At 49.4% G+C, this 27,909-nt stretch overlaps 49 non-coding genes across 49 annotated transcripts; all 49 read left to right on the top strand.

The window, feature by feature from the left end:
• Positions 1–110: 110 nt before the first annotated feature.
• TRNAE-CUC (transfer RNA glutamic acid (anticodon CUC)) lies at positions 111–182 on the top strand. Its single transcript has one exon. It is a non-coding gene; the product is annotated as a tRNA-Glu (tRNA).
• A 298-nt stretch (positions 183–480) lies between these two features.
• Positions 481–552, top strand: TRNAE-CUC (transfer RNA glutamic acid (anticodon CUC)). The gene has a single exon. It is a non-coding gene; the product is annotated as a tRNA-Glu (tRNA).
• Positions 553–1,219: 667 nt separating this feature from the next.
• Positions 1,220–1,291, top strand: TRNAE-CUC (transfer RNA glutamic acid (anticodon CUC)). Its single transcript has one exon. It is a non-coding gene; the product is annotated as a tRNA-Glu (tRNA).
• Positions 1,292–1,404: 113 nt separating this feature from the next.
• TRNAE-CUC (transfer RNA glutamic acid (anticodon CUC)) lies at positions 1,405–1,476 on the top strand. The gene has a single exon. It is a non-coding gene; the product is annotated as a tRNA-Glu (tRNA).
• Positions 1,477–1,954: 478 nt separating this feature from the next.
• TRNAE-CUC (transfer RNA glutamic acid (anticodon CUC)) lies at positions 1,955–2,026 on the top strand. The gene has a single exon. It is a non-coding gene; the product is annotated as a tRNA-Glu (tRNA).
• Positions 2,027–2,324: 298 nt separating this feature from the next.
• On the top strand, positions 2,325–2,396 carry TRNAE-CUC (transfer RNA glutamic acid (anticodon CUC)). The gene has a single exon. It is a non-coding gene; the product is annotated as a tRNA-Glu (tRNA).
• Positions 2,397–2,509: 113 nt separating this feature from the next.
• Positions 2,510–2,581, top strand: TRNAE-CUC (transfer RNA glutamic acid (anticodon CUC)). The gene has a single exon. It is a non-coding gene; the product is annotated as a tRNA-Glu (tRNA).
• Positions 2,582–3,063: 482 nt separating this feature from the next.
• On the top strand, positions 3,064–3,135 carry TRNAE-CUC (transfer RNA glutamic acid (anticodon CUC)). Its single transcript has one exon. It is a non-coding gene; the product is annotated as a tRNA-Glu (tRNA).
• Positions 3,136–3,979: 844 nt separating this feature from the next.
• On the top strand, positions 3,980–4,051 carry TRNAE-UUC (transfer RNA glutamic acid (anticodon UUC)). Its single transcript has one exon. It is a non-coding gene; the product is annotated as a tRNA-Glu (tRNA).
• A 113-nt stretch (positions 4,052–4,164) lies between these two features.
• Positions 4,165–4,236, top strand: TRNAE-CUC (transfer RNA glutamic acid (anticodon CUC)). Its single transcript has one exon. It is a non-coding gene; the product is annotated as a tRNA-Glu (tRNA).
• A 298-nt stretch (positions 4,237–4,534) lies between these two features.
• TRNAE-CUC (transfer RNA glutamic acid (anticodon CUC)) lies at positions 4,535–4,606 on the top strand. The gene has a single exon. It is a non-coding gene; the product is annotated as a tRNA-Glu (tRNA).
• Positions 4,607–4,719: 113 nt separating this feature from the next.
• On the top strand, positions 4,720–4,791 carry TRNAE-CUC (transfer RNA glutamic acid (anticodon CUC)). Its single transcript has one exon. It is a non-coding gene; the product is annotated as a tRNA-Glu (tRNA).
• Positions 4,792–5,269: 478 nt separating this feature from the next.
• TRNAE-CUC (transfer RNA glutamic acid (anticodon CUC)) lies at positions 5,270–5,341 on the top strand. Its single transcript has one exon. It is a non-coding gene; the product is annotated as a tRNA-Glu (tRNA).
• Positions 5,342–6,725: 1,384 nt separating this feature from the next.
• On the top strand, positions 6,726–6,797 carry TRNAE-CUC (transfer RNA glutamic acid (anticodon CUC)). The gene has a single exon. It is a non-coding gene; the product is annotated as a tRNA-Glu (tRNA).
• A 483-nt stretch (positions 6,798–7,280) lies between these two features.
• TRNAE-CUC (transfer RNA glutamic acid (anticodon CUC)) lies at positions 7,281–7,352 on the top strand. Its single transcript has one exon. It is a non-coding gene; the product is annotated as a tRNA-Glu (tRNA).
• Positions 7,353–7,830: 478 nt separating this feature from the next.
• On the top strand, positions 7,831–7,902 carry TRNAE-CUC (transfer RNA glutamic acid (anticodon CUC)). Its single transcript has one exon. It is a non-coding gene; the product is annotated as a tRNA-Glu (tRNA).
• A 483-nt stretch (positions 7,903–8,385) lies between these two features.
• On the top strand, positions 8,386–8,457 carry TRNAE-CUC (transfer RNA glutamic acid (anticodon CUC)). The gene has a single exon. It is a non-coding gene; the product is annotated as a tRNA-Glu (tRNA).
• Positions 8,458–10,206: 1,749 nt separating this feature from the next.
• On the top strand, positions 10,207–10,278 carry TRNAE-CUC (transfer RNA glutamic acid (anticodon CUC)). Its single transcript has one exon. It is a non-coding gene; the product is annotated as a tRNA-Glu (tRNA).
• A 298-nt stretch (positions 10,279–10,576) lies between these two features.
• Positions 10,577–10,648, top strand: TRNAE-CUC (transfer RNA glutamic acid (anticodon CUC)). The gene has a single exon. It is a non-coding gene; the product is annotated as a tRNA-Glu (tRNA).
• A 659-nt stretch (positions 10,649–11,307) lies between these two features.
• On the top strand, positions 11,308–11,379 carry TRNAE-CUC (transfer RNA glutamic acid (anticodon CUC)). Its single transcript has one exon. It is a non-coding gene; the product is annotated as a tRNA-Glu (tRNA).
• A 298-nt stretch (positions 11,380–11,677) lies between these two features.
• Positions 11,678–11,749, top strand: TRNAE-CUC (transfer RNA glutamic acid (anticodon CUC)). Its single transcript has one exon. It is a non-coding gene; the product is annotated as a tRNA-Glu (tRNA).
• A 667-nt stretch (positions 11,750–12,416) lies between these two features.
• On the top strand, positions 12,417–12,488 carry TRNAE-CUC (transfer RNA glutamic acid (anticodon CUC)). The gene has a single exon. It is a non-coding gene; the product is annotated as a tRNA-Glu (tRNA).
• Positions 12,489–12,601: 113 nt separating this feature from the next.
• On the top strand, positions 12,602–12,673 carry TRNAE-CUC (transfer RNA glutamic acid (anticodon CUC)). Its single transcript has one exon. It is a non-coding gene; the product is annotated as a tRNA-Glu (tRNA).
• Positions 12,674–13,151: 478 nt separating this feature from the next.
• Positions 13,152–13,223, top strand: TRNAE-CUC (transfer RNA glutamic acid (anticodon CUC)). The gene has a single exon. It is a non-coding gene; the product is annotated as a tRNA-Glu (tRNA).
• Positions 13,224–13,521: 298 nt separating this feature from the next.
• Positions 13,522–13,593, top strand: TRNAE-CUC (transfer RNA glutamic acid (anticodon CUC)). Its single transcript has one exon. It is a non-coding gene; the product is annotated as a tRNA-Glu (tRNA).
• A 113-nt stretch (positions 13,594–13,706) lies between these two features.
• Positions 13,707–13,778, top strand: TRNAE-CUC (transfer RNA glutamic acid (anticodon CUC)). The gene has a single exon. It is a non-coding gene; the product is annotated as a tRNA-Glu (tRNA).
• A 473-nt stretch (positions 13,779–14,251) lies between these two features.
• Positions 14,252–14,323, top strand: TRNAE-CUC (transfer RNA glutamic acid (anticodon CUC)). The gene has a single exon. It is a non-coding gene; the product is annotated as a tRNA-Glu (tRNA).
• A 1,022-nt stretch (positions 14,324–15,345) lies between these two features.
• Positions 15,346–15,417, top strand: TRNAE-UUC (transfer RNA glutamic acid (anticodon UUC)). Its single transcript has one exon. It is a non-coding gene; the product is annotated as a tRNA-Glu (tRNA).
• A 113-nt stretch (positions 15,418–15,530) lies between these two features.
• TRNAE-CUC (transfer RNA glutamic acid (anticodon CUC)) lies at positions 15,531–15,602 on the top strand. Its single transcript has one exon. It is a non-coding gene; the product is annotated as a tRNA-Glu (tRNA).
• Positions 15,603–16,269: 667 nt separating this feature from the next.
• On the top strand, positions 16,270–16,341 carry TRNAE-CUC (transfer RNA glutamic acid (anticodon CUC)). The gene has a single exon. It is a non-coding gene; the product is annotated as a tRNA-Glu (tRNA).
• Positions 16,342–16,454: 113 nt separating this feature from the next.
• Positions 16,455–16,526, top strand: TRNAE-CUC (transfer RNA glutamic acid (anticodon CUC)). Its single transcript has one exon. It is a non-coding gene; the product is annotated as a tRNA-Glu (tRNA).
• A 473-nt stretch (positions 16,527–16,999) lies between these two features.
• On the top strand, positions 17,000–17,071 carry TRNAE-CUC (transfer RNA glutamic acid (anticodon CUC)). Its single transcript has one exon. It is a non-coding gene; the product is annotated as a tRNA-Glu (tRNA).
• Positions 17,072–18,093: 1,022 nt separating this feature from the next.
• TRNAE-UUC (transfer RNA glutamic acid (anticodon UUC)) lies at positions 18,094–18,165 on the top strand. The gene has a single exon. It is a non-coding gene; the product is annotated as a tRNA-Glu (tRNA).
• A 113-nt stretch (positions 18,166–18,278) lies between these two features.
• On the top strand, positions 18,279–18,350 carry TRNAE-CUC (transfer RNA glutamic acid (anticodon CUC)). Its single transcript has one exon. It is a non-coding gene; the product is annotated as a tRNA-Glu (tRNA).
• Positions 18,351–18,832: 482 nt separating this feature from the next.
• Positions 18,833–18,904, top strand: TRNAE-CUC (transfer RNA glutamic acid (anticodon CUC)). Its single transcript has one exon. It is a non-coding gene; the product is annotated as a tRNA-Glu (tRNA).
• Positions 18,905–19,748: 844 nt separating this feature from the next.
• Positions 19,749–19,820, top strand: TRNAE-UUC (transfer RNA glutamic acid (anticodon UUC)). Its single transcript has one exon. It is a non-coding gene; the product is annotated as a tRNA-Glu (tRNA).
• Positions 19,821–19,933: 113 nt separating this feature from the next.
• Positions 19,934–20,005, top strand: TRNAE-CUC (transfer RNA glutamic acid (anticodon CUC)). Its single transcript has one exon. It is a non-coding gene; the product is annotated as a tRNA-Glu (tRNA).
• Positions 20,006–20,303: 298 nt separating this feature from the next.
• Positions 20,304–20,375, top strand: TRNAE-CUC (transfer RNA glutamic acid (anticodon CUC)). Its single transcript has one exon. It is a non-coding gene; the product is annotated as a tRNA-Glu (tRNA).
• A 113-nt stretch (positions 20,376–20,488) lies between these two features.
• On the top strand, positions 20,489–20,560 carry TRNAE-CUC (transfer RNA glutamic acid (anticodon CUC)). The gene has a single exon. It is a non-coding gene; the product is annotated as a tRNA-Glu (tRNA).
• Positions 20,561–21,037: 477 nt separating this feature from the next.
• On the top strand, positions 21,038–21,109 carry TRNAE-CUC (transfer RNA glutamic acid (anticodon CUC)). Its single transcript has one exon. It is a non-coding gene; the product is annotated as a tRNA-Glu (tRNA).
• Positions 21,110–21,399: 290 nt separating this feature from the next.
• TRNAE-CUC (transfer RNA glutamic acid (anticodon CUC)) lies at positions 21,400–21,471 on the top strand. The gene has a single exon. It is a non-coding gene; the product is annotated as a tRNA-Glu (tRNA).
• Positions 21,472–22,323: 852 nt separating this feature from the next.
• On the top strand, positions 22,324–22,395 carry TRNAE-CUC (transfer RNA glutamic acid (anticodon CUC)). The gene has a single exon. It is a non-coding gene; the product is annotated as a tRNA-Glu (tRNA).
• A 293-nt stretch (positions 22,396–22,688) lies between these two features.
• TRNAE-CUC (transfer RNA glutamic acid (anticodon CUC)) lies at positions 22,689–22,760 on the top strand. Its single transcript has one exon. It is a non-coding gene; the product is annotated as a tRNA-Glu (tRNA).
• Positions 22,761–23,782: 1,022 nt separating this feature from the next.
• TRNAE-CUC (transfer RNA glutamic acid (anticodon CUC)) lies at positions 23,783–23,854 on the top strand. The gene has a single exon. It is a non-coding gene; the product is annotated as a tRNA-Glu (tRNA).
• Positions 23,855–24,337: 483 nt separating this feature from the next.
• On the top strand, positions 24,338–24,409 carry TRNAE-CUC (transfer RNA glutamic acid (anticodon CUC)). The gene has a single exon. It is a non-coding gene; the product is annotated as a tRNA-Glu (tRNA).
• Positions 24,410–25,257: 848 nt separating this feature from the next.
• TRNAE-CUC (transfer RNA glutamic acid (anticodon CUC)) lies at positions 25,258–25,329 on the top strand. Its single transcript has one exon. It is a non-coding gene; the product is annotated as a tRNA-Glu (tRNA).
• A 473-nt stretch (positions 25,330–25,802) lies between these two features.
• Positions 25,803–25,874, top strand: TRNAE-CUC (transfer RNA glutamic acid (anticodon CUC)). Its single transcript has one exon. It is a non-coding gene; the product is annotated as a tRNA-Glu (tRNA).
• Positions 25,875–27,078: 1,204 nt separating this feature from the next.
• On the top strand, positions 27,079–27,150 carry TRNAE-CUC (transfer RNA glutamic acid (anticodon CUC)). The gene has a single exon. It is a non-coding gene; the product is annotated as a tRNA-Glu (tRNA).
• A 298-nt stretch (positions 27,151–27,448) lies between these two features.
• Positions 27,449–27,520, top strand: TRNAE-CUC (transfer RNA glutamic acid (anticodon CUC)). Its single transcript has one exon. It is a non-coding gene; the product is annotated as a tRNA-Glu (tRNA).
• Positions 27,521–27,909: the final 389 nt, after the last annotated feature.

Raw genomic sequence — 27,909 nt, 5'->3', positions numbered from 1 at the left:
TTTTCTTTTTTCTGCTATCATCAAGTCTGCCATTTGCGCACGCTATGTAAATTCAATACTTTTACCCTGTTTGCCGAATCACTAAGCGATCACTCAGTCCCTCTCTTATCTCTGGCATGGTCTAGTGGCTAGGATATCTCGCTCTCACCCAGGAGGCCCGGGTTCGATTCCCGGTGTCGGAAGTGTTTTCTTTTATCTGCTGTCATCAAGTCTCCAATTCGCGCACGCTATATACCTTTAATACTTTTACCGTGTTGGCCGAATGGCTAAGCGATCGCTCCGTCCCTCTCCGTTCTCCGGCATGGTCTAGTGTCTAGGATACCTGGCTCTCACACACGAGGCCCGTGTGCGATTCCCGGTGTCGGAAGTATTTTCTTTTATCTGCTATCATCAAGTCTCCAATTTGCGCAAGCTATGTAACTTCAATACACTTACACTGTTGGCTGAAGGGCTAAGGGATCGCTCTGTCCCTCTCCGTTCTCCAGCATGGTCTAGTGGATAGGATACCTAGCTCTCACCCAGGAAACCCGGGTTCGATTCCCGGTGTCGGAAGTATTTTCTTTTATCTGCTATCATCAAGTCTCCAATTAGCGCACGCTATGTAACTTCAATAATTTCACCCTGTTGGCCGAATGGCTAAGCGATCGCTTCGTCCCTCTCCGTTCTCCTGCATGGTCTAGTGGCTAGGATACCTGGATCTAACCCAGGAGGCCCGGGTTCAATTCGTGGTGTCGGAAGTGTTTTCCTTTATCTGCTGTCATCAAGTCTCCAATTCGCGCACGCTATATACCTTTAATACTTTTACCGTGTTGGCCGAATGGCTAAGCGATCGCTCCGTCCCTCTCCGTTCTCCGGCATGGTCTAGTGTCTAGGATACCTGGCTCTCACCCAGGAGGGCCGGGCTTGATTCCCAGTGTCGGAAGTATTTTTTGTATCTGCTATCATCAAGTCTCCAATTTGCGCACGCTATGTAACTTCAATAGTTTTACCCCGTCGGCCGAATGGCTAAGCGATCGCTCCGTCCCTCTCCGTTCTCCGGCATGGTCTAGTGTCTAGGATACCTGGCTCTCACACATGAGGCCCGTGTGCGATTCCCGGTGTCGGAAGTATTTTCTTTTATCTGCTATCATCAAGTCTCCAATTTTCGCACGCTATGTAACTTCAATACATTTACACTGTTGGCTGAAGGGCTAAGGGGCCGCTCTGTCCCTCTCCGTTCTCCAGCATGGTCTAGTGGATAGGATACCTAGCTCTCAGCCAGGAGACCCGGGTTCGATTCCCGGTGTCGGAAGTTTTTTCTTTTATCTGCTATCATCAAGTCTCCAATTTGCGCATGCTGTGTCAATTCAATACTTTTACCTTGTAGGCCGAATCACTAAGCGATCGCTCTTTACCTCTCGGTTCTCCGGCATGGTCTAGTGGCTAGGATACCTGGCTCTCACTCAGGAGGCCCGGGTTCGATTCCCGGTGTCGGAAGTATTTTTCTTTATCTGCTATCATAAAGTCTCCTATTCGCGCACGCTATGTAACTTGAATAGTTTTACCCTGTTGGCCGAATGGCTAAGCAATCGCTCCGTCCCTCTCCGTTCTCGGCGTGGTTTAGTGGCTAGGATATCTGGCTGTCACCCAAGAGGCCTGGGTTTTATTCCCGGTGTCGGAAGTATCTTTATCGGCTATCTTCAAGTCTACAATTTGCGCACGCTATATAACTTCAATACTTTTACTTTGTTTGCCGAATGACTAAGCGATCGCTCCTTTCCTCTCTGTTCTCCGGCATGGTTTAGTGGCTAGGATACCTGGCTTTCACCAAGGAGGCCCGGGTTCGATTGCCAGTGTCGGAAGTACTTTCTTTTACCCGCTGTCATCAAGTCTCAAATTTGCGCACGCAATGTAACTTCAATAGTTTTACCCTGTTGGCCGAATCGGTAAGCGATCGCTCCTTCCCTCTCTGCTCTCCAGCATGGTCTAGTGTCTAGGATACCTGGCTCTCACCCAGGAGGCCCGGGTTCGATTCCCGGTGTCGGAAGTATTTTCTTTTATCTGCTGTCATCAAGTCTCCAATTCGCGCACGCTATATACCTTCAATACTTTTACCGTGTTGGCCGAATGGCTAAGCGATCGCTCCGTCCCTCTCCGTTCTCTGGCATGGTCTAGTGGCTAAGATACCTGGCTCTCACACAGGAGGCCCGTGTGCGATTCCCGGTGTCGGAAGTATTTTCTTTTATCTGCTATTATCAAGTCTCCAATTTGCGCACGCTATGTAACTTCAATACATTTACACTGTTGGCTGAAGGGCTAAGGAATGGCTCTGTCCCTCTCAGTTTTCCAGCATGGTCTAGTGGATAGGATACCTAGCTCTCAGCCAGGAGACCCGGGTTCGATTCCCGGTGTCGGAAGTATTTTCTTTGATCTGCTATCATCAAGTCTCCAATTCGCGCACGCTATGTCAATTCAATACTTTTACCTTGTAGGCCGAATCGCTAAGCGATCGCTCCTTCCCTCTCGGTTCTCCGGCATGGTCTAGTGGCTAGGATACCTGGCTCTCACCCAGGAGGCCCGGGTTCGATTCCCGGTGTCGGAAGTGTTTTCTTTTATCTGCTGTCATCAAGTCTCCAATTCGCGCACGCTATATACCTTTAATACTTTTACCGTGTTGGCCGAATGGCTAAGCGATCGCTCCGTCCCTCTCCGTTCTCCGGCATGGTCTAGTGTCTAGGATACCTGGCTCTCACCCAGGAAGGCCGGGCTTGATTCCCAGTGTCGGAAGTATTTTTTGTATCTGCTATCATCAAGTCTCCAATTTGCGCACGCTATGTAACTTCAATAGTTTTACCCCGTCGGCCAAATGGCTAAGCGATCGCTATTTCCCTCTCTGTTCTCCTGCATGGTCTAGTGGCTAAAATACCTGGCTCTCACACATGAGGCCCGTGTGCGATTCCCGGTGTCGGAAGTATTTTCTTTTATCTGCTATTATCAAGTCTCCAATTTTCGCACGCTATGTAACTTCAATACATTTACACTGTTGGCTGAAGGGCTAAGGGACCGCTCTGTCCCTCTCCGTTCTCCAGCATGGTCTAGTGGATAGGATACCTAGCTCTCACCCAGGAGACCCGGGTTCGATTCCCGGTGTCGGAAGTATTTTCTTTTATCTGCTATCATCAAGTCTCCAATTAGCGCACGCTATGTAACTTCAAAAATTTCACCCTGTTGGCCGAATGGCTAAGCGATCGCTTCGTCCCTCTCCGTTCTCCTGCATGGTCTAGCGGCTAGGATACCTGGATCTAACCCAGGAGGCTCGGGTTCAATTCGCGGTGTCGGAAGTATTTTCTTTTATCCGCTGTCATCAAGTCTCAATTTGCGCACGCAATGTATCTTCAATAGTTTTTCCCTGTTGGCCGAATCGTTAAGCGATCGCTCCATCCCTCTCCGATCTCCAGCATGGTCTAGTGGCTAAAATACTTGGCTCTCACCCAGGAGGCCCGAGTTTGTTTCCCGGTGTCGGAAGTATTTTCTTTTATCTGCTATCATCAAGTCTGCCATTTGCGCACGCTATGTAACTTCAATACTTTTACCCTGTTGGCCGAATCACAAAGCGATCACTCCGTCCCTCTCTTATCTCTGGCATGGTCTAGTGGCGAGGATATCTGGCTCTCACCCTGGAGGCCGGGGTGCAATTCCAGGTGTGGGAAGTATTTTTTATCTGCTATCATAAAGTCTCCTATTCGCGCACGCTATGTAACTTCAATAGTTTTACCCTGTTGGCCGAATGGCTAAGCAATCGCTCCGTCCCTCTCCGTTCTCAGCGTGGTTTAGTGGCTAGGATATCTGGCTCTCACCCAAGAGGCCTGGGTTCGATTCCCGGTGTCGGAAGTATTTTTATCGGCTATCTTCAAGTCTACAAATTGCGCACGCTGTATAACTTCAATACTTTTACCCTGTTTGCCGAATGACTAAGCGATCGTTCCTTCCCTCTCTTTTTTCCGGCATGGTCTAGTGGCTAGGATACCTGGCTTTCACCCAGGAGGCCCGGGTTCGATTGCCGGTGTCGGAAGTACTTTCTTTTACCCGCTGTCATCAAGTCTCAAATTTGCGCACGCAATGTAACTTCAATAGTTTTACCCTGTTGGCCGAATCGCTAAGCGATCGCCCCTTCCCTCTCTGCTCTCCGGCATGATCTAGTGGCTAGGATACCTGGCTCTCACCCAGGAGGCCCGGGTTCGATTCCCGGTGTTGGAAGTATTTTCTTTTATCTGCTGTCATCAAGTCTCCAATTCGCGCACGCTATATACCTTCAATACTTTTACCGAGTTGGCCGAATGGCTAAGCGATCGCTCCGTCCCTCTTCGTTCTCCGGCATGGTCTAGTGTCTAGGATACCTGGCTCTCACCCCGGAGGGCTGGGCTTGATTCCCAGTGTCAGAAGTATTTTCTTTTATCTGCTATCATCAAGTCTCCAATTTGCGCACGCTCTATAACTTCAATACATTTACACTGTTGGCTGAATGGCTAAGGGATCGCTCTGTCCCTCTCCGTTCTCCAGCATGGTCTAGTGGATAGGATACCTAGCTCTCAGCCAGGAGACCTGGGTTCGATTCCCGGTGTCGGAAGTTTTTTCTTTTATCTGCTATCATCAAGTCTCCAATTTGCGCACGCTGTGTCAATTCAATACTTTTACCCTGTAGGCCGAATCGCTAAGCGATCGCTCCTTCCCTCTCGGTTCTCCGGCATGGTCTAGTGGCTAGGATACCTGGCTCTCACTCAGGAGGCCCGGGTTCGATTCCCGGTGTCGGAAGTATTTTCTTTTATCTGCTATCATAAAGTCTCCTATTCGCGCACGCTATGTAACTTGAATAGTTTTACCCTGTTGGCCGAATGGCTAAGCAATCGCTCCGTCCCTCTCCGTTCTCGGCGTGGTTTAGTGGCTAGGATATCTGGCTGTCACCCAAGAGGCCTGGGTTTGATTCCCGGTGTCGGAAGTATCTTTATCGGCTATCTTCAAGTCTACAATTTGCGCACGCTATATAACTTCAATACTTTTACCTTGTTTGCCGAATGACTAAGCGATCGCTCCTTCCCTCTCTGTTCTCCGGCATGGTTTAGTGGCTAGGATACCTGGCTTTCACCAAGGAGGCCCGGGTTCGATTGCCGGTGTCGGAAGTACTTTCTTTCACCCGCTGTCATCAAGTCTCAAATTTGCGCACGCAATGTAACTTCAATTGTTTTACCCTGTTGGCCGAATCGGTAAGCGATCGCTCCTTCCCTCTCTGCACTCCAGCATGGTCTAGTGTCTAGGATACCTGGCTCTCACCCAGGAGGCCCGGGTTCGATTCCCGGTGTCGGAAGTATTTTCTTTTATCTGCTGTCATCAAGTCTACAATTTGTGCACCCTATATACCTTATACCGTGTTGGCCGAATGGCTAAGCGATCGCTCCGTCCCTCTTCGTTCTCCGGCATGGTCTAGTGCCTAGGATACCTGGCTCTCACACATGAGGCCCGTGTGCGATTCCCGGTGTCGGAAGTATTTTCTTTTATCTGCTATCATCAAGTCTCCAATTCTCGCACGCTATGTAACTTCAATACATTTACACTGTTGGCTGAAGGGCTAAGGGATCGCTCTGTCCCTCTCCGTTCTCCAGCATGGTCTAGTGGATAGGATACCTAGCTCTCACCCCAGAGACCCGGGTTCGATTCCCGGTGTCGGAAGTATTTTCTTTTATCTGCTATCATCAAGTCTCCAATTAGCGCACGATATGTAACTTCAATAATTTCACCCTGTTGGCCGAATGGCTAAGCGATCGCTTCGTCCCTCTCCGTTCTCCTGCATGGTCTAGTGGCTAGGATACCTGGATCTAACCCAGGAGGCCCGGGTTCAATTCGCGGTGTCGGAAGTATTTTCTTTTATCCGCTGTCATCAAGTCTCAATTTGCGCACGCAATGTATCTTCAATGATTTTTCCCTGTTGGCCGAATCGTTAAGCGATCGCTCCATCCCTCTCCGATCTCCAGCATGGTCTAGTGGCTAACATGCCTGGCTCTCACCCAGGAGGCCCGAGTTTGTTTCCCGGTGTCGGAAGTATTTTCTTTTATCTGCTATCATCAAGTCTCCAATTCGCGCACTCTATGTAACTTCAATACTTTTACCTTCTTGGCCGAATGACTAAGTGATCGCTCCACCCTCTCTGGCATGGTCTAGTGGCTTGGATACCTGGCTCTCACACAGAAGGCCCGGGTACGATTCCCGGTGTCAGAAGTGTTTTCTTTTATCTGCTATCATCAAGTCTGCCATTTGAGCACGCTATGTAACTTCAATACTTTTACCCTGTTGGCCGAATCACTAAGCGATCACTCCGTCCCTCTCTTATCTCTGGCATGGTCTAGTGGCTAGGATATCTGGCTCTCACCCTGGAGGCCGGGGTGCAATTCCCGGCGTCGGAAGTATTTTTTTATCTGCTATCATAAAGTCTCCTATTCGCGCACGCTATGTAACTTCAATAGTTTTACCCTGTTGGCCGAATGGCTAAGCAATCGCTCCGTCCCTCTCCGTTCTCGGCGTGGTTTAGTGGCTAGGATATCTGGCTCTCACCCAAGAGGCCTGGGTTCGATTCCCGGTGTCGGAAGTATTTTTATCGGCTATCTTCAAGTCTACAAATTGCGCACGCCATGTAACTTCAATAGTTTTACCCTGTTGGCCGAATCGCTAAGCGATCGCCCCTTCCCTCTCTGCTCTCCGGCATGATCTAGTGGCTAGGATACCTGGCTCTCACCCAGGAGGCCCGGGTTCGATTCCCGGTGTTGGAAGTATTTTCTTTTATCTGCTGTCATCAAGTCTCCAATTCGCGCACGCTATATACCTTCAATACTTTTACCGTGTTGGCCGAATGGCTAAGCGATCGCTCCGTCCCTCTTCGTTCTCCGGCATGGTCTAGTGTCTAGGATACCTGGCTCTCACCCCGGAGGGCTGGGCTTGATTCCCAGTGTCAGAAGTATTTTCTTTTAGCTGCTATCATCAAGTCTCCAATTTGCGCACGCTCTATAACTTCAATACATTTACACTGTTGGCTGAATGGCTAAGGGATCGCTCTGTTCCTCTCCGTTCTCCAGCATGGTCTAGTGGATAGGATACCTAGCTCTCAGCCAGGAGACCCGGGTTCGATTCCCACTGTCGCAAGTTTTTTCTTTTATCTGCTATCATCAAGTCTCCAATTTGCGCATGCTGTGTCAATTCAATACTTTTACCCTGTAGGCCGAATCACTAAGCGATCGCTCCTTACCTCTCGGTTCTCCGGCATGGTCTAGTGGCTAGGATACCTGGCTCTCACTCAGGAGGCCCGGGTTCGATTCCCGGTGTCGGAAGTATTTTCCTTTATCTGCTATCATAAAGTCTCCTATTCGCGCACGCTATGTAACTTGAATAGTTTTACCCTGTTGGCCGAATGGCTAAGCAATCGCTCCGTCCCTCTCCGTTCTCGGCGTGGTTTAGTGGCTAGGATATCTGGCTGTCACCCAAGAGGCCTGGGTTTTATTCCCGGTGTCGGAAGTATCTTTATCGGCTATCTTCAAGTCTCCAATTTGCGCACGCTATATAACTTCAATACTTTTACTTTGTTTGCCGAATGACTAAGCGATCGCTCCTTCCCTCTCTGTTCTCCGGCATGGTTTAGTGGCTAGGATACCTGGCTTTCACCAAGGAGGCCCGGGTTCGATTGCCAGTGTCGGAAGTACTTTCTTTTACCCGCTGTCATCAAGTCTCAAATTTGCGCACGCTATATACCTTCAATACTTTTACCGTGTTGGCCGAATGGCTAAGCGATCGCTCCGTCCCTCTCCGTTCTCTGGCATGATCTAGTGGCTAGGATACCTGGCTCTCACCCAGGAGGCCCGGGTTCGATTCCCGGTGTTGGAAGTATTTTCTTTTATCTGCTGTCATCAAGTCTCCAATTCGCGCACGCTATATACCTTCAATACTTTTACCGTGTTGGCCGAATGGCTAAGCGATCGCTCCGTCCCTCTTCGTTCTCCGGCATGGTCTAGTGTCTAGGATACCTGGCTCTCACCCCGGAGGGCCGGGCTTGATTCCCAGTGTCAGAAGTATTTTCTTTTAGCTGCTATCATCAAGTCTCCAATTTGCGCACGCTATGTAACTTCAATACATTTACACTGTTGGCTGAAGGGCTAAGGAATGGCTCTGTCCCTCTCCATTTTCCAGCATGGTCTAGTGAATAGGATACCTAGCTCTCAGCCAGGAGACCCGGGTTCGATTCCCGGTGTCGGAAGTATTTTCTTTGATCTGCTATCATCAAGTCTCCAATTTGCGCACGCTATGTCAATTCAATACTTTTACCTTGTAGGCCGAATCGCTAAGCGATCGCTCCTTCCCTCTCGGTTCTCCGGCATGGTCTAGTGGCTAGGATACCTGGCTCTCACCCAGGAGGCCCGGGTTCGATTTCCGGTGTCGGAAGTATTTTTTTTATCTGCTGTCATCAAGTCTCCAATTTGTGCACCCTATATACCTTATACCGTGTTGGCCGAATGGCTAAGCGATCGCTCCGTCCCTCTCCGTTCTCCGGCATGGTCTAGTGCCTAGGATACCTGGCTCTCACCCAGGAGGCCCGTGCTTGATTCCCAGTGTCGAAAGTATTTTTTGTATCTGCTATCATCAAGTCTCCAATTTGCGCACGCTATGTAACTTCAATAGTTTTACCCTGTCGGCCAAATGGCTAAGCGATCGCTATTTCCCTCTCTGTTCTCCTGCATGGTCTAGTGGATAGGATACCTAGCTCTCAGCCAGGAGACCCGGGTTCGATTCCCGGTGTCGCAAGTATTTTCTTTGATCTGCTATCACCAAGTCTCCAATTTGCGCACGCTATGTCAATTCAATACTTTTACCCTGTAGGCCGAATCGCTAAGCGATCGCTCCTTCCCTCTCAGTTCTCCGGCATGGTCTAGTGGCTAGGATACCTGGCTCTCACCCAGGAGGGGTGGGTTCGATTCGCGGTGTCGGAAGTATTTTCTTTTATCTGCTGTCATCAAGTCTCCAATTTGTGCACCCTATATACCTTATACCGTGTCGGCCGAATGGCTAACCGATCGCTCCGTCCCTCTCCGTTCTCCGGCATGGTCTAGTGCCTAGGATACCTGGCTCTCACCCAGGAGGCCCGGGCTTGATTCCCAGTGTCGGAAGTATTTTTTGTATCTGCTATCATCAAGTCTCCAATTCGCGCACGCTATGTAACTTCAATAGTTTTACCCCGTCGGCCAAATGGCTAAGCGATCGCTATTTCCCTCTCTGTTCTCCTGCATGGTCTAGTGGCTAAAATACCTGGCTCTCACACATGAGGCCCGTGTGCGATTCCCGGTGTCGGAAGTATTTTCTTTTATCTGCTATCATCAAGTCTCCAATTTGCGCACGCTATGTAACTTCAATACATTTACACTGTTGGCTGAAGGGCTAAGGGATCGCTCTGTCCCTCTCCGTTCTCCAGCATGGTATAGTAGATAGGATACCTAGCTCTCACCCAGGAGACCCGGGTACGATTCCCGGTGTCGTAAGTATTTTCTTTTATCTGCTATCATCAAGTCTCCAATTAGCGCACGATATGTAACTTCAATAATTTCACCCTGTTGGCCGAATGGCTAAGCGATCGCTTCGTCCCTCTCCGTTCTCCTGCATGGTCTAGTGGCTAGGATACCTGAATCTAACCCAGGAGGCCCGGGTTCAATTCGCGGTGTCGGAAGTATTTTCTTTTATCCGCTGTCATCAAGTCTCAATTTGCGCACGCAATGTATCTTCAATAGTTTTTCCCTGTTGGCCGAATCGTTAAGCGATCGCTCCATCCCTCTCCGATCTCCAGCAAGGTCTAGTGGCTAACATACCTGGCTCTCACCCAGGAGGCCCGAGTTTGTTTCCCGGTGTCAGAAGTATTTTCTTTTATCTGCTATCATCAAGTCTCCAATTCGCGCACGCTATGTAACTTCAATACTTTTACCTTGTTGGCCGAATGACTAAGTGATCGCTCCACCCTCTCTGGCATGGTCTAGTGGCTTGGATACGTGGCTCTCACACAGAAGGCCCGGGTACGATTCCCGGTGTCAGAAGTGTTTTCTTTTTTCTGCTATCATCAAGTCTGCCATTTGCGCACGCTATGTAACTTCAATACTTTTACCCTGTTGGCCGAATCACTAAGCGATCGCTCTTCCCTCTCTGTTCTCCGGCATGGTCTAGTGGCTAGGATATCTCGCTCTCACCCAGGAGGCCCGGGTTCGATTCCCGGTGTCGGAAGTGTTTTCTTTTATCTGCTGTCATCAAGTCTCCAATTCGCGCACGCTATATACCTTTAATACTTTTACCGTGTTGGCCGAATGGCTAAGCGATCGCTCCGTCCCTCTCCGTTCTCCGGCATGGTCTAGTGTCTAGGATACCTGGCTCTCACACATGAGGCCCGTGTGCGATTCCCGGTGTCGGAAGTATTTTCTTTTATCTGCTATCATCAAGTCTCCAATTTGCGCACGCTATGTAACTTCAATACATTTACACTGTTGGCTGAAGGGCTAAGGGATCGCTCTGTCCCTCTCCGTTCTCCAGCATGGTCTAGTGGATAGGATACCTAGCTCTCACCCAGGAGACCCGGGTTCGATTCCCGGTGTCGGAAGTATTTTCTTTTATCTGCTATCATCAAGTCTCCAATTAGCGCACGCTATGTAACTTCAATAATTTCACCCTGTTGGCCGAATGGCTAAGCGATCGCTTCGTCCCTCTCCGTTCTCCTGCATGGTCTAGTGGCTAGGATACCTGGATCTAACCCAGGAGGCCCGGGTTCAATTCGTGGTGTCGGAAGTATTTTCTTTTATCCGCTGTCATCAAGTCTCAATTTCCGCACGCAATGTATCTTCAATAGTTTTTCCCTGTTGGCCGAATCGTTAAGCGATCGCTCCATCCCTCTCCGATCTCCAGCATGGTCTAGTGGCTAACATACCTGGCTCTCGCACAGGAGGCCCGAGTTTGTTTCCCGGTGTCGGAAGTATTTTCTTTTATCTGCTATCATCAAGTCTCCAATTTGCGCAAGCTATGTAAATTCAATACTTTTACCTTGTTGGCCGAATGACTAAGTGATCGCTCCACCCTCTCTGGCATGGTCTAGTGGCTTGGATACGTGGCTCTCACACAGAAGGCCCGGGTACGATTCCCGGTGTCAGAAGTGTTTTCTTTTTTCTGCTATCATCAAGTCTGCCATTTGCGCACGCTATGTAAATTCAATACTTTTACCCTGTTTGCCGAATCACTAAGCGATCACTCAGTCCCTCTCTTATCTCTGGCATGGTCTAGTGGCTAGGATATCTCGCTCTCACCCAGGAGGCCCGGGTTCGATTCCCGGTGTCGGAAGTGTTTTCTTTTATCTGCTGTCATCAAGTCTCCAATTCGCGCACGCTATATACCTTTAATACTTTTACCGTGTTGGCCGAATGGCTAAGCGATCGCTCCGTCCCTCTCCGTTCTCCGGCATGGTCTAGTGTCTAGGATACCTGGCTCTCACACACGAGGCCCGTGTGCGATTCCCGGTGTCGGAAGTATTTTCTTTTATCTGCTATCATCAAGTCTCCAATTTGCGCAAGCTATGTAACTTCAATACACTTACACTGTTGGCTGAAGGGCTAAGGGATCGCTCTGTCCCTCTCCGTTCTCCAGCATGGTCTAGTGGATAGGATACCTAGCTCTCACCCAGGAAACCCGGGTTCGATTCCCGGTGTCGGAAGTATTTTCTTTTATCTGCTATCATCAAGTCTCCAATTAGCGCACGCTATGTAACTTCAATAATTTCACCCTGTTGGCCGAATGGCTAAGCGATCGCTTCGTCCCTCTCCGTTCTCCTGCATGGTCTAGTGGCTAGGATACCTGGATCTAACCCAGGAGGCCCGGGTTCAATTCGTGGTGTCGGAAGTGTTTTCCTTTATCTGCTGTCATCAAGTCTCCAATTCGCGCACGCTATATACCTTTAATACTTTTACCGTGTTGGCCGAATGGCTAAGCGATCGCTCCGTCCCTCTCCGTTCTCCGGCATGGTCTAGTGTCTAGGATACCTGGCTCTCACCCAGGAGGGCCGGGCTTGATTCCCAGTGTCGGAAGTATTTTTTGTATCTGCTATCATCAAGTCTCCAATTTGCGCACGCTATGTAACTTCAATAGTTTTACCCCGTCGGCCGAATGGCTAAGCGATCGCTCCGTCCCTCTCCGTTCTCCGGCATGGTCTAGTGTCTAGGATACCTGGCTCTCACACATGAGGCCCGTGTGCGATTCCCGGTGTCGGAAGTATTTTCTTTTATCTGCTATCATCAAGTCTCCAATTTTCGCACGCTATGTAACTTCAATACATTTACACTGTTGGCTGAAGGGCTAAGGGGCCGCTCTGTCCCTCTCCGTTCTCCAGCATGGTCTAGTGGATAGGATACCTAGCTCTCAGCCAGGAGACCCGGGTTCGATTCCCGGTGTCGGAAGTTTTTTCTTTTATCTGCTATCATCAAGTCTCCAATTTGCGCATGCTGTGTCAATTCAATACTTTTACCTTGTAGGCCGAATCACTAAGCGATCGCTCTTTACCTCTCGGTTCTCCGGCATGGTCTAGTGGCTAGGATACCTGGCTCTCACTCAGGAGGCCCGGGTTCGATTCCCGGTGTCGGAAGTATTTTTCTTTATCTGCTATCATAAAGTCTCCTATTCGCGCACGCTATGTAACTTGAATAGTTTTACCCTGTTGGCCGAATGGCTAAGCAATCGCTCCGTCCCTCTCCGTTCTCGGCGTGGTTTAGTGGCTAGGATATCTGGCTGTCACCCAAGAGGCCTGGGTTTTATTCCCGGTGTCGGAAGTATCTTTATCGGCTATCTTCAAGTCTACAATTTGCGCACGCTATATAACTTCAATACTTTTACTTTGTTTGCCGAATGACTAAGCGATCGCTCCTTTCCTCTCTGTTCTCCGGCATGGTTTAGTGGCTAGGATACCTGGCTTTCACCAAGGAGGCCCGGGTTCGATTGCCAGTGTCGGAAGTACTTTCTTTTACCCGCTGTCATCAAGTCTCAAATTTGCGCACGCAATGTAACTTCAATAGTTTTACCCTGTTGGCCGAATCGGTAAGCGATCGCTCCTTCCCTCTCTGCTCTCCAGCATGGTCTAGTGTCTAGGATACCTGGCTCTCACCCAGGAGGCCCGGGTTCGATTCCCGGTGTCGGAAGTATTTTCTTTTATCTGCTGTCATCAAGTCTCCAATTCGCGCACGCTATATACCTTCAATACTTTTACCGTGTTGGCCGAATGGCTAAGCGATCGCTCCGTCCCTCTCCGTTCTCTGGCATGGTCTAGTGGCTAAGATACCTGGCTCTCACACAGGAGGCCCGTGTGCGATTCCCGGTGTCGGAAGTATTTTCTTTTATCTGCTATTATCAAGTCTCCAATTTGCGCACGCTATGTAACTTCAATACATTTACACTGTTGGCTGAAGGGCTAAGGAATGGCTCTGTCCCTCTCCGTTTTCCAGCATGGTCTAGTGGATAGGATACCTAGCTCTCAGCCAGGAGACCCGGGTTCGATTCCCGGTGTCGGAAGTATTTTCTTTGATCTGCTATCATCAAGTCTCCAATTCGCGCACGCTATGTCAATTCAATACTTTTACCTTGTAGGCCGAATCGCTAAGCGATCGCTCCTTCCCTCTCGGTTCTCCGGCATGGTCTAGTGGCTAGGATACCTGGCTCTCACCCAGGAGGCCCGGGTTCGATTCCCGGTGTCGGAAGTATTTTTTTTATCTGCTGTCATCAAGTCTCCAATTTGTGCACCCTATATACCTTATACCGTGTTGGCCGAATGGCTAAGCGATCGCTCCGTCCCTCTCCGTTCTCCGGCATGGTCTAGTGCCTAGGATACCTGGCTCTCACCCAGGAGGCCCGGGCTTGATTCCCAGTGTCGGAAGTATTTTTTGTATTTGCTATGATCAAGTCTCCAATTTGCGCACGCTATGTAACTTCAATAGTTTTACCCCGTCGGCCAAATGGCTAAGCGATCGCTATTTCCCTCTCTGTTCTCCTTCATGGTCTAGTGGCTAAAATACCTGGCTCTCACACATGAGGCCCGTGTGCGATTTTCGGTGTCGGAAGTATTTTCTTTTATCTGCTATGATCAAGTCTCCAATTTGCGCACGCTATGTAACTTCAATACATTTACACTGTTGGCTGAAGGGCTAAGGGATCGCTCTGTCCCTCTCCGTTCTCCAGCATGGTCTAGTGGATAGGATACCTAGCTCTCACCCAGGAGACCCGGGTTCGATTCCCGGTGTCGGAAGTATTTTCTTTTATCTGCTATCATCAAGTCTCCAATTAGCGCACGCTATGTAACTTCAATAATTTCACCCTGTTGGCCGAATGGCTAAGCGATCGCTTCGTCCCTCTCCGTTCTCCTGCATGGTCTAGTGGCTAGGATACCTGGATCTAACCCAGGAGGCCCGGGTTCAATTCGTGGTGTCGGAAGTAATTTCTTTTATCCGCTGTCATCAAGTCTCAATTTCCGCACGCAATGTATCTTCAATAGTTTTTCCCTGTTGGCCGAATCGTTAAGCGATCGCTCCATCCCTCTCCGATCTCCAGCATGGTCTAGTGGCTAACATACCTGGCTCTCACCCAGGAGGCCCGAGTTTGTTTCCCGGTGTCGGAAGTATTTTCTTTTATCTGCTATCATCAAGTCTTCAATTCGCGCACGCTATGTAACTTCAATACTTTTACCTTGTTGGCCGAATGACCAAGTGATCGCTCCACCCTCTCTGGCATGGTCTAGTGGCTTGGATACCTGGCTCTCACACAGAAGGCCCGGGTACGATTCCCGGTGTCAGAAGTGTTTTCTTTTATCTGCTATCATCAAGTCTGCCATTTGCGCACGCTATGTAACTTCAATACTTTTACCCTGTTGGCCGAATCACTAAGCGATCACTCCGTCCCTCTCTTATCTCTGGGATGGTCTAGTGGCTAGGATATCTGGCTCTCACCCTGGAGGCCGGGGTGCAATTCCCGGCGTCGGAAGTATTTTTTTATCTGCTATCATAAAGTCTCCTATTCGCGCACGCTATGTAACTTCAATAGTTTTACCCTGTTGGCCGAATGGCTAAGCAATCGCTCCGTCCCTCTCCGTTCTCGGCGTGGTTTAGTGGCTAGGATATCTGGCTCTCACCCAAGAGGCCTGGGTTCGATTCCCGGTGTCGGAAGTATTTTTATCGGCTATCTTCAAGTCTACAAATTGCGCACGCTATATAACTTCAATACTTTTACCCTGTTTGCCGAATGACTAAGCGATCGTTCCTTCCCTCTCTGTTCTCCGGCATGGTCTAGTGGCTAGGATACCTGGCTTTCACCCAGGAGGCCCGGGTTCGATTCCCGGTGTTGGAAGTACTTTCTTTTACCCGCTTTCATCAAGTCTCAAATTTGCGCACGCAATGTAACTTCAATAGTTTTACGCTGTTGGCCGAATCGCTAAGCGATCGCTCCTTCCCTCTCTGCTCTCCGGCATGGTCTAGTGGCTAGGATACCTGGCTCTCACCCAGGAGGCCCGGGTTCGATTCCCGGTGTCGGAAGTGTTTTCTTTTATCTGCTGTCATCAAGTCTCCAATTCGCGCACGCTATATACCTTTAATACTTTTACCGTGTTGGCCGAATGGCTAAGCGATCGCTCCGTCCCTCTCCGTTCTCCGGCATGGTCTAGTGTCTAGGATACCTGGCTCTCACCCAGGAAGGCCGGGCTTGATTCCCAGTGTCGGAAGTATTTTTTGTATCTGCTATCATCAAGTCTCCAATTTGCGCACGCTATGTAACTTCAATAGTTTTACCCCGTCGGCCAAATGGCTAAGCGATCGCTATTTCCCTCTCTGTTCTCCTGCATGGTCTAGTGGCTAAAATACCTGGCTCTCACACATGAGGCCCGTGTGCGATTCCCGGTGTCGGAAGTATTTTCTTTTATCTGCTATTATCAAGTCTCCAATTTTCGCACGCTATGTAACTTCAATACATTTACACTGTTGGCTGAAGGGCTAAGGGACCGCTCTGTCCCTCTCCGTTCTCCAGCATGGTCTAGTGGATAGGATACCTGGCTCTCACACAGGAGGCCCGTGTGCGATTCCCGGTGTCGGAAGTATTTTCTTTTATCTGCTATTATCAAGTCTCCAATTTGCGCACGCTATGTAACTTCAATACATTTACACTGTTGGCTGAAGGGCTAAGGAATGGCTCTGTCCCTCTCCGTTTTCCAGCATGGTCTAGTGGATAGGATACCTAGCTCTCAGCCAGGAGACCCGGGTTCGATTCCCGGTGTCGGAAGTATTTTCTTTGATCTGCTATCATCAAGTCTCCAATTCGCGCACGCTATGTCAATTCAATACTTTTACCTTGTAGGCCGAATCGCTAAGCGATCGCTCCTTCCCTCTCGGTTCTCCGGCATGGTCTAGTGGCTAGGATACCTGGCTCTCACCCAGGAGGCCCGGGTTCGATTCCCGGTGTCGGAAGTATTTTTTTTATCTGCTGTCATCAAGTCTCCAATTTGTGCACCCTATATACCTTATACCGTGTTGGCCGAATGGCTAAGCGATCGCTCCGTCCCTCTCCGTTCTCCGGCATGGTCTAGTGCCTAGGATACCTGGCTCTCACCCAGGAGGCCCGGGCTTGATTCCCAGTGTCGGAAGTATTTTTTGTATTTGCTATGATCAAGTCTCCAATTTGCGCACGCTATGTAACTTCAATAGTTTTACCCCGTCGGCCAAATGGCTAAGCGATCGCTATTTCCCTCTCTGTTCTCCTTCATGGTCTAGTGGCTAAAATACCTGGCTCTCACACATGAGGCCCGTGTGCGATTTTCGGTGTCGGAAGTATTTTCTTTTATCTGCTATGATCAAGTCTCCAATTTGCGCACGCTATGTAACTTCAATACATTTACACTGTTGGCTGAAGGGCTAAGGGATCGCTCTGTCCCTCTCCGTTCTCCAGCATGGTCTAGTGGATAGGATACCTAGCTCTCACCCAGGAGACCCGGGTTCGATTCCCGGTGTCGGAAGTATTTTCTTTTATCTGCTATCATCAAGTCTCCAATTAGCGCACGCTATGTAACTTCAATAATTTCACCCTGTTGGCCGAATGGCTAAGCGATCGCTTCGTCCCTCTCCGTTCTCCTGCATGGTCTAGTGGCTAGGATACCTGGATCTAACCCAGGAGGCCCGGGTTCAATTCGTGGTGTCGGAAGTATTTTCTTTTATCCGCTGTCATCAAGTCTCAATTTCCGCACGCAATGTATCTTCAATAGTTTTTCCCTGTTGGCCGAATCGTTAAGCGATCGCTCCATCCCTCTCCGATCTCCAGCATGGTCTAGTGGCTAACATACCTGGCTCTCACCCAGGAGGCCCGAGTTTGTTTCCCGGTGTCGGAAGTATTTTCTTTTATCTGCTATCATCAAGTCTCCAATTCGCGCACGCTATGTAACTTCAATACTTTTACCTTGTTGGCCGAATGACCAAGTGATCGCTCCACCCTCTCTGGCATGGTCTAGTGGCTTGGATACCTGGCTCTCACACAGAAGGCCCGGGTACGATTCCCGGTGTCAGAAGTGTTTTCTTTTATCTGCTATCATCAAGTCTGCCATTTGCGCACGCTATGTAACTTCAATACTTTTACCCTGTTGGCCGAATCACTAAGCGATCACTCCGTCCCTCTCTTATCTCTGGCATGGTCTAGTGGCTAGGATATCTGGCTCTCACCCTGGAGGCCGGGGTGCAATTCCCGGCGTCGGAAGTATTTTTTTATCTGCTATCATAAAGTCTCCTATTAGCGCACGCTATGTAACTTCAATAGTTTTACCCTGTTGGCCGAATGGCTAAGCAATCGCTCCGTCCCTCTCCGTTCTCGGCGTGGTTTAGTGGCTAGGATATCTGGCTCTCACCCAAGAGGCCTGGGTTCGATTCCCGGTGTCGGAAGTATTTTTATCGGCTATCTTCAAGTCTACAAATTGCGCACGCTATATAACTTCAATACTTTTACCCTGTTTGCCGAATGACTAAGCGATCGTTCCTTCCCTCTCTGTTCTCCGGCATGGTCTAGTGGCTAGGATACCTGGCTTTCACCCAGGAGGCCCGGGTTCGATTCCCGGTGTTGGAAGTACTTTCTTTTACCCGCTTTCATCAAGTCTCAAATTTGCGCACGCAATGTAACTTCAATAGTTTTACGCTGTTGGCCGAATCGCTAAGCGATCGCTCCTTCCCTCTCTGCTCTCCGGCATGGTCTAGTGGCTAGGATACCTGGCTCTCACCCAGGAGGCCCGGGTTCGATTCCCGGTGTCGGAAGTGTTTTCTTTTATCTGCTGTCATCAAGTCTCCAATTCGCGCACGCTATATACCTTTAATACTTTTACCGTGTTGGCCGAATGGCTAAGCGATCGCTCCGTCCCTCTCCGTTCTCCGGCATGGTCTAGTGTCTAGGATACCTGGCTCTCACCCAGGAAGGCCGGGCTTGATTCCCAGTGTCGGAAGTATTTTTTGTATCTGCTATCATCAAGTCTCCAATTTGCGCACGCTATGTAACTTCAATAGTTTTACCCCGTCGGCCAAATGGCTAAGCGATCGCTATTTCCCTCTCTGTTCTCCTGCATGGTCTAGTGGCTAAAATACCTGGCTCTCACACATGAGGCCCGTGTGCGATTCCCGGTGTCGGAAGTATTTTCTTTTATCTGCTATTATCAAGTCTCCAATTTTCGCACGCTATGTAACTTCAATACATTTACACTGTTGGCTGAAGGGCTAAGGGACCGCTCTGTCCCTCTCCGTTCTCCAGCATGGTCTAGTGGATAGGATACCTAGCTCTCACCCAGGAGACCCGGGTTCGATTCCCGGTGTCGGAAGTATTTTCTTTTATCTGCTATCATCAAGTCTCCAATTAGCGCACGCTATGTAACTTCAAAAATTTCACCCTGTTGGCCGAATGGCTAAGCGATCGCTTCGTCCCTCTCCGTTCTCCTGCATGGTCTAGCGGCTAGGATACCTGGATCTAACCCAGGAGGCTCGGGTTCAATTCGCGGTGTCGGAAGTATTTTCTTTTATCCGCTGTCATCAAGTCTCAATTTGCGCACGCAATGTATCTTCAATAGTTTTTCCCTGTTGGCCGAATCGTTAAGCGATCGCTCCATCCCTCTCCGATCTCCAGCATGGTCTAGTGGCTAAAATACTTGGCTCTCACCCAGGAGGCCCGAGTTTGTTTCCCGGTGTCGGAAGTATTTTCTTTTATCTGCTATCATCAAGTCTGCCATTTGCGCACGCTATGTAACTTCAATACTTTTACCCTGTTGGCCGAATCACAAAGCGATCACTCCGTCCCTCTCTTATCTCTGGCATGGTCTAGTGGCGAGGATATCTGGCTCTCACCCTGGAGGCCGGGGTGCAATTCCAGGTGTGGGAAGTATTTTTTATCTGCTATCATAAAGTCTCCTATTCGCGCACGCTATGTAACTTCAATAGTTTTACCCTGTTGGCCGAATGGCTAAGCAATCGCTCCGTCCCTCTCCGTTCTCGGCGTGGTTTAGTGGCTAGGATATCTGGCTCTCACCCAAGAGGCCTGGGTTCGATTCCCGGTGTCGGAAGTATTTTTATCGGCTATCTTCAAGTCTACAAATTGCGCACGCTGTATAACTTCAATACTTTTACCCTGTTTGCCGAATGACTAAGCGATCGTTCCTTCCCTCTCTTTTTTCCGGCATGGTCTAGTGGCTAGGATACCTGGCTTTCACCCAGGAGGCCCGGGTTCGATTCCCGGTGTCGGAAGTACTTTCTTTTACCCGCTGTCATCAAGTCTCAAATTTGCGCACGCAATGTAACTTCAATAGTTTTACCCTGTTGGCCGAATCGCTAAGTGATCGCCCCTTCCCTCTCTGCTCTCCGGCATGATCTAGTGGCTAGGATACCTGGCTCTCACCCAGGAGGCCCGGGTTCGATTCCCGGTGTTGGAAGTATTTTCTTTTATTTGCTGTCATCAAGTCTCCAATTCGCGCACGCTATATACCTTCAATACTTTTACCGTGTTGGCCGAATGGCTAAGCGATCGCTCCGTCCCTCTTCGTTCTCCGGCATGGTCTAGTGTCTAGGATACCTGGCTCTCACCCCGGAGGGCTGGGCTTGATTCCCAGTGTCAGAAGTATTTTCTTTTATCTGCTATCATCAAGTCTCCAATTTGCGCACGCTCTATATCTTCAATACATTTACACTGTTGGCTGAATGGCTAAGGGATCGCTCTGTCCCTCTCCGTTCTCCAGCATGGTCTAGTGGATAGGATACCTAGCTCTCAGCCAGGAGACCTGGGTTCGATTCCCGGTGTCGGAAGTTTTTTCTTTTATCTGCTATCATCAAGTCTCCAATTTGCGCACGCTGTGTCAATTCAATACTTTTACCCTGTAGGCCGAATCGCTAAGCGATCGCTCCTTCCCTCTCGGTTCTCCGGCATGGTCTAGTGGCTAGGATACCTGGCTCTCACTCAGGAGGCCCGGGTTCGATTCCCGGTGTCGGAAGTATTTTCTTTTATCTGCTATCATAAAGTCTCCTATTCGCGCACGCTATGTAACTTGAATAGTTTTACCCTGTTGGCCGAATGGCTAAGCAATCGCTCCGTCCCTCTCCGTTCTCGGCGTGGTTTAGTGGCTAGGATATCTGGCTGTCCCCAAGAGGCCTGGGTTTGATTCCCGGTGTCGGAAGTATCTTTATCGGCTATCTTCAAGTCTACAATTTGCGCACGCTATATAACTTCAATACTTTTACCTTGTTTGCCGAATGACTAAGCGATCGCTCCTTCCCTCTCTGTTCTCCGGCATGGTTTAGTGGCTAGGATACCTGGCTTTCACCAAGGAGGCCCGGGTTCGATTGCCGGTGTCGGAAGTACTTTCTTTTACCCGCTGTCATCAAGTCTCAAATTTGCGCACGCAATGTAACTTCAATTGTTTTACCCTGTTGGCCGAATCGGTAAGCGATCGCTCCTTCCCTCTCTGCTCTCCAGCATGGTCTAGTGTCTAGGATACCTGGCTCTCACCCAGGAGGCCCGGGTTCGATTCCCGGTGTCGGAAGTATTTTCTTTTATCTGCTGTCATCAAGTCTCCAATTTGTGCACCCTATATACCTTATACCGTGTTGGCCGAATGGCTAAGCGATCGCTCCGTCCCTCTTCGTTCTCCGGCATGGTCTAGTGCCTAGGATACCTGGCTCTCACACATGAGGCCCGTGTGCGATTCCCGCTGTCGGAAGTATTTTCTTTTATCTGCTATCATCAAGTCTCCAATTCTCGCACGCTATGTAACTTCAATACATTTACACTGTTGGCTGAAGGGCTAAGGGATCGCTCTGTCCCTCTCCGTTCTCCAGCATGGTCTAGTGGATAGGATACCTAGCTCTCACCCAAGAGACCCGGGTTCGATTCCCGGTGTCGGAAGTATTTTCTTTTATCTGCTATCATCAAGTCTCCAATTAGCGCACGATATGTAACTTCAATAATTTCACCCTGTTGGCCGAATGGCTAAGCGATCGCTTCGTCCCTCTCCGTTCTCCTGCATGGTCTAGTGGCTAGGATACCTGGATCTAACCCAGGAGGCCCGGGTTCAATTCGCGGTGTCGGAAGTATTTTCTTTTATCCGCTGTCATCAAGTCTCAATTTGCGCACGCAATGTATCTTCAATGATTTTTCCCTGTTGGCCGAATCGTTAAGCGATCGCTCCATCCCTCTCCGATCTCCAGCATGGTCTAGTGGCTAACATGCCTGGCTCTCACCCAGGAGGCCCGAGTTTGTTTCCCGGTGTCGGAAGTATTTTCTTTTATCTGCTATCATCAAGTCTCCAATTCGCGCACGCTATATACCTTCAATACTTTTACCGTGTTGGCCGAATGGCTAAGCGATCGCTCCGTCCCTCTTCGTTCTCCGGCATGGTCTAGTGTCTAGGATACCTGGCTCTCACCCCGGAGGGCTGGGCTTGATTCCCAGTGTCAGAAGTATTTTCTTTTAGCTGCTATCATCAAGTCTCCAATTTGCGCACGCTCTATAACTTCAATACATTTACACTGTTGGCTGAATGGCTAAGGGATCGCTCTGTTCCTCTCCGTTCTCCAGCATGGTCTAGTGGATAGGATACCTAGCTCTCAGCCAGGAGACCCGGGTTCGATTCCCGCTGTCGGAAGTTTTTTCTTTTATCTGCTATCATCAAGTCTCCAATTTGCGCATGCTGTGTCAATTCAATACTTTTACCCTGTAGGCCGAATCACTAAGCGATCGCTCCTTACCTCTCGGTTCTCCGGCATGGTCTAGTGGCTAGGATACCTGGCTCTCACTCAGGAGGCCCGGGTTCGATTCCCGGTGGCGGAAGTATTTTCCTTTATCTGCTATCATAAAGTCTCCTATTCGCGCACGCTATGTAACTTGAATAGTTTTACCCTGTTGGCCGAATGGCTAAGCAATCGCTCCGTCCCTCTCCGTTCTCGGCGTGGTTTAGTGGCTAGGATATCTGGCTGTCACCCAAGAGGCCTGGGTTTTATTCCCGGTGTCGGAAGTATCTTTATCGGCTATCATCAAGTCTCCAATTCTCGCACGCTATGTAACTTCAATACATTTACACTGTTGGCTGAAGGGCTAAGGGATCGCTCTGTCCCTCTCCGTTCTCCAGCATGGTCTAGTGGATAGGATACCTAGCTCTCACCCAAGAGACCCGGGTTCGATTCCCGGTGTCGGAAGTATTTTCTTTTATCTGCTATCATCAAGTCTCCAATTAGCGCACGATATGTAACTTCAATAATTTCACCCTGTTGGCCGAATGGCTAAGCGATCGCTTCGTCCCTCTCCGTTCTCCTGCATGGTCTAGTGGCTAGGATACCTGGATCTAACCCAGGAGGCCCGGGTTCAATTCGCGGTGTCGGAAGTATTTTCTTTTATCCGCTGTCATCAAGTCTCAATTTGCGCACGCAATGTATCTTCAATGATTTTTCCCTGTTGGCCGAATCGTTAAGCGATCGCTCCATCCCTCTCCGATCTCCAGCATGGTCTAGTGGCTAACATGCCTGGCTCTCACCCAGGAGGCCCGAGTTTGTTTCCCGGTGTCGGAAGTATTTTCTTTTATCTGCTATCATCAAGTCTCCAATTCGCGCACGCTATGTAACTTCAATACTTTTACCTTCTTGGCCGAATGACTAAGTGATCGCTCCACCCTCTCTGGCATGGTCTAGTGGCTTGGATACCTGGCTCTCACACAGAAGGCCCGGGTACGATTCCCGGTGTCAGAAGTGTTTTCTTTTATCTGCTATCATCAAGTCTGCCCTTTGAGCACGCTATGTAACTTCAATACTTTTACCCTGTTGGCCGAATCACTAAGCGATCACTCCGTCCCTCTCTTATCTCTGGCATGGTCTAGTGGCTAGGATATCTGGCTCTCACCCTGGAGGCCGGGGTGCAATTCCCGGCGTCGGAAGTATTTTTTTATCTGCTATCATAAAGTCTCCTATTCGCGCACGCTATGTAACTTCAATAGTTTTACCCTGTTGGCCGAATGGCTAAGCAATCGCTCCGTCCCTCTCCGTTCTCGGCGTGGTTTAGTGGCTAGGATATCTGGCTCTCACCCAAGAGGCCTGGGTTCGATTCCCGGTGTTGGAAGTATTTTAATCGGCTATCTTCAAGTCTACAAATTGCGCACGCAATGTAACTTCAATAGTTTTACCCTGTTGGCCGAATCGCTAAGCGATCGCCCCTTCCCTCTCTGCTCTCCGGCATGATCTAGTGGCTAGGATACCTGGCTCTCACCCAGGAGGCCCGGGTTCGATTCCCGGTGTTGGAAGTATTTTCTTTTATCTGCTGTCATCAAGTCTCCAATTCGCGCACGCTATATACCTTCAATACTTTTACCGTGTTGGCCGAATGGCTAAGCGATCGCTCCGTCCCTCTTCGTTCTCCGGCATGGTCTAGTGTCTAGGATACCTGGCTCTCACCCCGGAGGGCTGGGCTTGATTCCCAGTGTCAGAAGTATTTTCTTTTAGCTGCTATCATCAAGTCTCCAATTTGCGCACGCTCTATAACTTCAATACATTTACACTGTTGGCTGAATGGCTAAGGGATCGCTCTGTTCCTCTCCGTTCTCCAGCATGGTCTAGTGGATAGGATACCTAGCTCTCAGCCAGGAGACCCGGGTTCGATTCCCGCTGTCGGAAGTTTTTTCTTTTATCTGCTATCATCAAGTCTCCAATTTGCGCATGCTGTGTCAATTCAATACTTTTACCCTGTAGGCCGAATCACTAAGCGATCGCTCCTTACCTCTCGGTTCTCCGGCATGGTCTAGTGGCTAGGATACCTGGCTCTCACTCAGGAGGCCCGGGTTCGATTCCCGGTGGCGGAAGTATTTTCCTTTATCTGCTATCATAAAGTCTCCTATTCGCGCACGCTATGTAACTTGAATAGTTTTACCCTGTTGGCCGAATGGCTAAGCAATCGCTCCGTCCCTCTCCGTTCTCGGCGTGGTTTAGTGGCTAGGATATCTGGCTGTCACCCAAGAGGCCTGGGTTTTATTCCCGGTGTCGGAAGTATCTTTATCGGCTATCTTCAAGTCTACAATTTGCGCACGCTATATAACTTCAATACTTTTACTTTGTTTGCCGAATGACTAAGCGATCGCTCCTTCCCTCTCTGTTCTCCGGCATGGTTTAGTGGCTAGGATACCTGGCTTTCACCAAGGAGGCCCGGGTTCGATTGCCAGTGTCGGAAGTACTTTCTTTTACCCGCTGTCATCAAGTCTCAAATTTGCGCACGCTATATACCTTCAATACTTTTACCGTGTTGGCCGAATGGCTAAGCGATCGCTCCGTCCCTCTCCGTTCTCTGGCATGGTCTAGTGGCTAAGATACCTGGCTCTCACACAGGAGGCCCGTGTGCGATTCCCGGTGTCGGAAGTATTTTCTTTTATCTGCTATTATCAAGTCTCCAATTTGCGCACGCTATGTAACTTCAATACATTTACACTGTTGGCTGAAGGGCTAAGGAATGGCTCTGTCCCTCTCCGTTTTCCAGCATGGTCTAGTGAATAGGATACCTAGCTCTCAGCCAGGAGACCCGGGTTCGATTCCCGGTGTCGGAAGTATTTTCTTTGATCTGCTATCATCAAGTCTCCAATTTGCGCACGCTATGTCAATTCAATACTTTTACCTTGTAGGCCGAATCGCTAAGCGATCGCTCCTTCCCTCTCGGTTCTCCGGCATGGTCTAGTGGCTAGGATACCTGGCTCTCACCCAGGAGGCCCGGGTTCGATTTCCGGTGTCGGAAGTATTTTTTTTATCTGCTGTCATCAAGTCTCCAATTTGTGCACCCTATATACCTTATACCGTGTTGGCCGAATGGCTAAGCGATCGCTCCGTCCCTCTCCGTTCTCCGGCATGGTCTAGTGCATAGGATACCTGGCTCTCACCCAGGAGGCCCGGGCTTGATTCCCAGTGTCGAAAGTATTTTTTGTATCTGCTATCATCAAGTCTCCAATTTGCGCACGCTATGTAACTTCAATAGTTTTACCCTGTCGGCCAAATGGCTAAGCGATCGCTATTTCCCTCTCTGTTCTCCTGCATGGTCTAGTGGATAGGATACCTAGCTCTCAGCCAGGAGACCCGGGTTCGATTCCCGGTGTCGGAAGTATTTTCTTTGATCTGCTATCACCAAGTCTCCAATTTGCGCACGCTATGTCAATTCAATACTTTTACCCTATAGGCCGAATCGCTAAGCGATCGCTCCTTCCCTCTCGGTTCTCCGGCATGGTCTAGTGGCTAGGATACCTGGCTCTCACCCAGGAGGGGTGGGTTCGATTCCCGGTGTCGGAAGTATTTTCTTTTATCTGCTGTCATCAAGTCTCCAATTTGTGCACCCTATATACCTTATACCGTGTTGGCCGAATGGCTAAGCGATCGCTCCGTCCCTCTCCGTTCTCCGGCATGGTCTAGTGCCTAGGATACCTGGCTCTCACCCAGGAGGCTCGGGCTTGATTCCCAGTGTCGGAAGTATTTTTTGTATCTGCTATCATCAAGTCTCCAATTTGCGCACGCTATGTAACTTCAATAGTTTTACCCCGTCGGCCAAATGGCTAAGCGATCGCTATTTCCCTCTCTGTTCTCCTGCATGGTCTAGTGGCTAAAATACCTGGCTCTCACACATGAGGCCCGTGTGCGATTCCCGGTGTCGAAAGTATTTTCTTTTATCTGCTATCATCAAGTCTCCAATTTGCGCACGCTATGTAACATCAATACATTTACACTGTTGGCTGAAGGGCTAAGGGATCGCTCTGTCCCTCTCCGTTCTCCAGCATGGTATAGTAGATAGGATACCTAGCTCTCACCCAGGAGACCCGGGTTCGATTCCCGGTGTCGTAAGTATTTTCTTTTATCTGCTATCATCAAGTCTCCAATTAGCGCACGATATGTAACTTCAATAATTTCACCCTGTTGGCCGAATGGCTAAGCGATCGCTTCGTCCCTCTCCGTTCTCCTGCATGGTCTAGTGGCTAGGATACCTGGATCTAACCCAGGAGGCCCGGGTTCAATTCGCAATGTCGGAAGTATTTTCTTTTATCCGCTGTCATCAAGTCTCAATTTGCGCACGCAATGTATCTTCAATAGTTTTTCCCTGTTGGCCGAATCGTTAAGCGATCGCTCCATCCCTCTCCGATCTCCAGCAAGGTCTAGTGGCTAACATACCTGGCTCTCACCCAGGAGGCCCGAGTTTGTTTCCCGGTGTCAGAAGTATTTTCTTTTATCAGCTATCATCAAGTCTCCAATTCGCGCACGCTATGTAACTTCAATACTTTTACCTTGTTGGCCGAATGACTAAGTGATCGCTCCACCCTCTCTGGCATGGTCTAGTGGCTTGGATACCTGGCTCTCACACAGAAGGCCCGGGTACGATTCCCGGTGTCAGAAGTGTTTTCTTTTTTCTGCTATCATCAAGTCTGCCATTTGCGCACGCTATGTAACTTCAATACTTTTACCCTGTTGGCGGAATCACTAAGCGATCGCTCTTCCCTCTCTGTTCTCCGGCATGGTCTAGTGGCTAGGATATCTCGCTCTCACCCAGGAGGCCCGGGTTCGATTCCCGGTGTCGGAAGTGTTTTCTTTTATCTGCTGTCATCAAGTCTCCAATTCGCGCACGCTATATACCTTTAATACTTTTACCGTGTTGGCCGAATGGCTAAGCGATCGCTCCGTCCCTCTCCGTTCTCCGGCATGGTCTAGTGTCTAGGATACCTGGCTCTCACACATGAGGCCCGTGTGCGATTCCCGGTGTCGGAAGTATTTTCTTTTATCTGCTATCATCAAGTCTCCAATTTGCGCACGCTATGTAACTTCAATACATTTACACTGTTGGCTGAAGGGCTAAGGGATCGCTCTGTCCTTCTCCGTTCTCCAGCATGGTCTAGTGGATAGGATACCTAGCTCTCACCCAGGAGACCCGGGTTCGATTCCCGGTGTCGGAAGTATTTTCTTTTATCTGCTATCATCAAGTCTCCAATTAGCGCACGCTATGTAACTTCAATAATTTCACCCTGTTGGCCGAATGGCTAAGCGATCGCTTCGTCCCTCTCCGTTCTCCTGCATGGTCTAGTGGCTAGGATACCTGGATCTAACCCAGGAGGCCCGGGTTCAATTCGTGGTGTCGGAACTATTTTCTTTTATCCGCTGTCATCAAGTCTCAATTTCCGCACGCAATGTATCTTCAATAGTTTTTCCCTGTTGGCCGAATCGTTAAGCGATCGCTCCATCCCTCTCCGATCTCCAGCATGGTCTAGTGGCTAACATACCTGGCTCTCACACAGGAGGCCCGAGTTTGTTTCCCGGTGTCGGAAGTATTTTCTTTTATATGCTA

The sequence above is a fragment of the Rhipicephalus microplus genome, unplaced genomic scaffold, assembly GCF_043290135.1.
Source record: "Rhipicephalus microplus isolate Deutch F79 unplaced genomic scaffold, USDA_Rmic scaffold_21, whole genome shotgun sequence".
Classification (NCBI taxonomy): Eukaryota; Metazoa; Arthropoda; class Arachnida; order Ixodida; family Ixodidae; genus Rhipicephalus; species Rhipicephalus microplus.
The sequence above is the reverse complement of the archived record's forward strand: the minus strand, read 5'-3'. Positions and strand labels throughout refer to the sequence as shown.